Below are 6,018 nucleotides of genomic sequence, written 5' to 3'. Positions count from 1 at the left end.
TGTTAGTTTCAGTTTAACTTGATTGATTGCTCCCGGTTAGAAGCCTTCTCAGGCTGTGGAGAGACTGCTTTTAGTGTTCTTAAAAGTTCACGGAGAGGACGTCCAGAATAAAAACTGCCTCTCACATCGTGGTATAGGTTCTGAGAGAATCCACGGAGCTCCAGACTGGGAGCTCTATATGAGAACTGCTCATATAGAACTTCATGGACTGGGATCTCCATAGCTGAGCAGCTGATCACATTCACATGAACTCAATGTAGAATGGCAAACAGCAGCAGGAGGGGGTAAAGTAAATGACTTGGATGGTGGAGACTCCTTCACGGAAGGGGATAATCACTATCTGCAGACGGACAATAGAGAGCCAGAACACATCTGACCAAGTGAGTAGAGCCATGTTAAGATTGTTGTGGAGGATCTCCATGGCTTAAGTGGTTAGTTCCAGTGCAAAAAAAGTCTTAAGAATGTTGTCACACCACATTTTCTCCTGATGCTTTTTTTGGTTTGTAAAAAAAACACCATCAAATTCTTGAATTTTAATAACCATTTTTGGGGGCATTTTTTCAGACCCTCTTTTTCCTCTAAAGAAGTCAGAAAAAATGCTACACCAAGAGTATGCGGAATTCTGAAAAAATAAAAATGAAGTTTTATATTTTACTCTTGGTTCAGCCAAGCAAGTAGGAGTTTCCAGTGGAGAGAGAAGAAAGCATTATCTGACAGATACCTCTCGCAGCAGCTTATCTCCCTGGTGAACAAAAGGATTGCATGTTGAAATTCAATGTGCTCAACCATCTGAGTCAGAAGCTCTCCATCCACAGTAGATTTTTGTCCGGTCCTGCCAAAGACAGCAGGTTCGGCCGACAATAGTCTAGTGTGTATGGGGGGCTTTAGAAAGGTGAGACTATGGAACTCTCTGCCAAAGGATATTTTATTGGTTGATTCATTGTACAAATTCAGAGGAGGCTTGGTAGCCTTTCCTGAAAAATATCACAACTACAACTAGATTGCTGTAGAAGAAACGTTCATCCAGGAATTTATTCAGCCATATAAGGAGTCGGCAGGGTACTTCTTCTCCTATTACGGGGCATTTGGCATCCACCTCATGGGGTGCTTTTTGCCTCCTCTGGATCAACACATTAGGATTATACGTAAGACCTGAGTCTTTTTTCAAGCTTATCCACTATGTTACTGCTGTTACCTAGTAGTGCTGTTTTCAGGTTTTGGGTAAGCAAATTCAAATTTTGGTGTTCCAGAAGTGCATCCAACTATACCAAATGGATTGGAATAATTAGCATTTTCAGAAAGGCTTGGTTTTTGTTGATTTGCATTGATCAGTTGTGCAAATCTAAAAAATCTAATGTCGGAGCCTTTTAGGGTACTCATATACACTCTTTGAGAAAAAAAAATCATGCAACAAGGAGTTGTTGGAGTCAACGGAAACTTTCCATGTGGGAATGTAATGATGACATATGTAAGTGATTAATATAAGAGCGAAAGGATACGTTTATTGGGGAAACCAGTACAATTGAAGGGAGGCTCTAGGACCCTGTTGGGCCGCCTTTAGCCTGGATACAAGATTAGATACGTTGGGCATGGAGGCATACAGGTTCTGTATGGTATTCTGCGGTGCGGTATATTACCCCACAGATGTAGCTGGGCCTGTAGATCCTGCACACTCGCAGGTTACTGAAGCGGGTGTCCTAGATGGTCCTATAAATGCTCGATTGGTGATAAATCTGGTGACCTGTCAGGCCAAGGAAGTGTTGTAATCTGATGGACGAGCATTTTCCTGCTGAAAAATGTGTCACATGAGATGGCTCCCCAGATCATCACACCAGCAGTTGGGGGCAGTGTCGCTCCACAGGATGGAATCGCTTACCACGAGATTGCCATAATCTAACCCAACCGTCATTTCCCGTTCATGAGGCTTTATTCACATGTCATGTTCTCCACGGACAGCACCCATACCCATTCATTTCAATGTGTTATTCACACATCAGAGTTTTAGCATGGACACACCGTCCATGGTTTTAGCACAGAAGCATGCTGTATTTTCTTTTATGGATCCACACCTATTTTAGTCTATGGGTTCATGAAATACACACACAACATGGATGTCATCTGTGTTTCACAGACCATTAAGAGGAGACTCTCAAAGTCTGTTAACTGGGCAAAATGTGTTTGAGTGCATTGTAGAGGCATGTCTAGCAGTCAACTATCTCTTACCAAGAAGCACACTACTCAAAAGTAGCATCTGAGACCCCTTTCATAGGGCAGCAGGGGGAAGCACTTTTTTCCACTCTTGTGGCAAGACCCAGTATCTAATCAGACCACACCTGTAATCAGTTACATATCTGCTGGAGACATAACTGCATGGCGCGTTTTGCAGCAATCCAATATGTGCATTATTTTATTGAAATGAGTGTTCATTAGACAAATGTTGGTGGGACAAACTGACTATCTAACATGTAGCAGAGTGTCCTGACCTTCCCCCAATGCCAGATGTCTGAGGAAAGAAGGATCAGGCATGTTGGATTTCACCATGCTCAATTTCTTGTTTCCACAGAAGATATGCTGCTGCCGGAGATGTATAGAGAGAACAGAGGGATCCGACGGTGGCTTATACTCCTCTCCCATCTCTGAGCTAAAGATACATGTATATAGGGGAGTTTGGAGGAAAAGCTGTCCGTCTAAAGGGCTGGAAGCAGCTTAAGAATTGTGTTTTATTTGAGTCAAGGGAGAGGGGTATATAGTGATTTATGGAGTACCCCCTCTGGCACGGTCTTCTTAGAGGGTAATGAGCATTCTCTGTACTGTGGTGGGGGTACAGGAACTCACCCCTCCCCTGCTGTGACAAGAAGCAGAGGTCCAGAAACACTAACAGCAAGCTGAACCTAAACCTAAGTAGCAGCAGAACTCAGTGACTCCAATAAATAACACCGCGCAACAATGATTTTGCTACTGAGAGAAAAACATGTAATTTATAATAAAATGAGCGCGCTGAGTCCAAATATGAACTCGGAATTAGCCTGACACGTCTAGTTTTTAAGTACATGCAAAGCCTATTTAGTTATAATACTAATGCATTATATTAGAGATTTTCCAATGGACATGTCCAGATCTGTTCGGACGCACTCAGGCTGATGTCAGCAGTAAGTATATAAGGCAAGCTGGACAGATTTTGATAAAGTGATCTGTTATAGTTCTATCAGTTTTGAAACTTAAGATGGATAAACGCAAATGTGTTACATATGCTACATATGTGTTACTCTGCAACATATGTGGCAAATACACTACCGTATTTTTCGCCCTATAAGACGCACCTAGGTTTTTGGGGAGGAAAATAAGATAAAAAATTTTTTTTTCTTATTTTCCTCCGCAAAAACCTAGGTGCGTCTTATAGGGCGAAAAATAAGGCTTTTGGTGGGTTTGGAACTAATGGGGATCTGTGGGTGGCACTGTTACAGGGGGGGGGGGGGGATCTGTGGGTGGCACTGTTACAGGGGGGGGGGAATCTGTGGATGGCACTGTTACAGGGGGGGGGGGGGATCTGTGGATGGCACTATTACAGGGGGGGGGGATCTGTGGATGGCACTGTTACAGGGGGGGGGGGGGATCTGTGGGTGGCACTGTTACAGGGAGGGGGATCTGTGGGTGGCACTGTTACAGGGGGGGGATCTGTGGGTGGCACTGTTACAGGGGGGGGATCTGTGGGTGGCACTGTTACAGGGGGGGATCTGTGGGTGGCACTGTTACAGGGGGGGATCTGTGGGTGGCACTGTTACAGGGGGGGATCTGTGGGTGGCACTGTTACAAGGGGGGATCTGTGGGTGGCACTGTTACAAGGGGGGATCTGTGGGTGGCACTGTTACAGGGGGGAATCTGTGGGTGGCACTGTTACAGGGGGGAATCTGTGGGTGGCACTGTTACAAGGGGGGATCTGTGGGTGGCACTGTTACAAGGGGGGATCTGTGGGTGGCACTGTTACAGGGGGGAATCTGTGGGTGGCACTGTTACAGGGGGGAATCTGTGGGTGGCACTGTTACAGGGGGGAATCTGTGGGTGGCGCTGTTACAGGGGGGGGGGATCTGTGGGTGGCGCTGTTACAGGGGGGGGGGGATCTGTGGGTGGCACTGTTACAGGGGGGGATCTGTGGGTGGCACTGTTACAGGGGGGGATCTGTGGGTGGCACTGTTACAGGGGGGGGGGGATCTGTGGGTGGCACTGTTACAGGGGGGGGGGGATCTGTGGATGGCACTGTTACAGGGGGATCTGTGGATGGCACTATTACAGGGGGGGATCTGTGGGTGGCACTGTTACAGGGGGGGATCTGTGGGTGGCACTGTTACAAGGGGGGATCTGTGGGTGGCACTGTTACAGGGGGATCTGTGGGTGGCACTGTTACAGGGGGGGATCTGTGGGTGGCACTGTTACAGGGGGGGATCTGTGGGTGGCACTGTTACAGGGGGGGATCTGTGGGTGGCACTGTTACAGGGGGGGATCTGTGGGTGGCACTGTTACAGGGGGGAATCTGTGGGTGGCACTGTTACAGGGGGGAATCTGTGGGTGGCACTGTTACAGGGGGGAATCTGTGGGTGGCACTGTTACAGGGGGGGATCTGTGGGTGGCGCTGTTACAGGGGGGGATCTGTGGGTGGCACTGTTACAGGGGGGGGGGATCTGTGGGTGGCACTGTTACAGGGGGGATCTGTGGGTGGCACTGTTACAGGGGGGGGGGGGGTCTGTGGATGGCACTGTTACAGGGGGGGGGGGGATCTGTGGATGGCACTGTTACAGGGGGGGGGGGATCTGTGGATGGCACTATTACAGGGGGGGGGGATCTGTGGGTGGCACTGTTACAGGGGGGGGATCTGTGGGTGGCACTGTTACAGGGGGGGGATCTGTGGGTGGCACTGTTACAGGGGGGGGATCTGTGGATGGCACTGTTACAGGGGGGGGATCTGTGGATGGCACTGTTACAGGGGGGGGATCTGTGGGTGGCACTGTTACAGGGGGGGGATCTGTGGGTGGCACTGTTACAGGGGGGGGATCTGTGGGTGGCACTGTTACAGGTGGGGATCTGTGGGTGGCACTGTTACAGGGGGGGATCTGTGGGTGGCACTGTTACAGGGGGGATCTGTGGGTGGCACTGTTATATATGTGCCATCCACAGACACCCCAGCCCATAACAGTGCCATCCACAGACCCCCCACCCCTTAACACAGTGCCATCCACAGATGTTCCCCATAAAACTGTCATCCATAGATCCCCTCCCCCGCCGCTCCAGTATACAAATTTAAAATGTCTCATTCAATTAAAAGTGATTACACATGCCCCCTCACTCCTAATATTACCGTACATCCTAACAGCTTCTGTACAACGCAGGCAGGCAGGCGCGTCACTCACTGACGTCACTTGCCTGCGCCGCCTGCTTCATTCATAAAGTAGGCGGCGCAGGCATGTGACATCAGGGAGTTACGCTGCCTGCCTGCATTCTACAGAAGCGGTTAGGATGTACGGTAATATTAGGAGTGGGGGGGTGTAATCACTTTTAATTGAATGAGACATTTTATATTTGTATAGTGCAGCACTGGAGCAGCGGGGCCGGACTACAGTGACTGCACTGCACCGCCGCAATTGCCGGCCCCCAGCTCCTCCTCCCAGTCCCTCCCCGCTCTCTCCTACATCGCAGCCAGCGATGAAAAATGTCAGCATTCACCCCATAAGGGCGGGGGGGTGTGTCTTATGGGGCAAAAAATACGGTACTTATGATCAGTACAAGAATCTGACAAAGCGAGTGCATCTTGCAGCTTGGGATGCATTTGTGCTAGTAGTGCAGAACTTCCTTGGGAACAGGCGAGCTGTAAACTATGCTGAATTAGTAGACAACATGCTTACAGCATATGAACAACTTGGCTGCCGAATGTCATTGAAAGTGCATTTCTTACATTCCCATCTCAACTTTTTCCCACCCAATTTGGGACATGTAAGTGACGAACATGGGGAGCGGTTCCATAAAGAT

The sequence above is a fragment of the Bufo bufo genome, chromosome 1 (genome assembly GCF_905171765.1).
Source record: "Bufo bufo chromosome 1, aBufBuf1.1, whole genome shotgun sequence".
Taxonomy (NCBI): domain Eukaryota; kingdom Metazoa; phylum Chordata; class Amphibia; order Anura; family Bufonidae; genus Bufo; species Bufo bufo.
Note: the sequence above shows the minus strand (reverse complement) of the source record.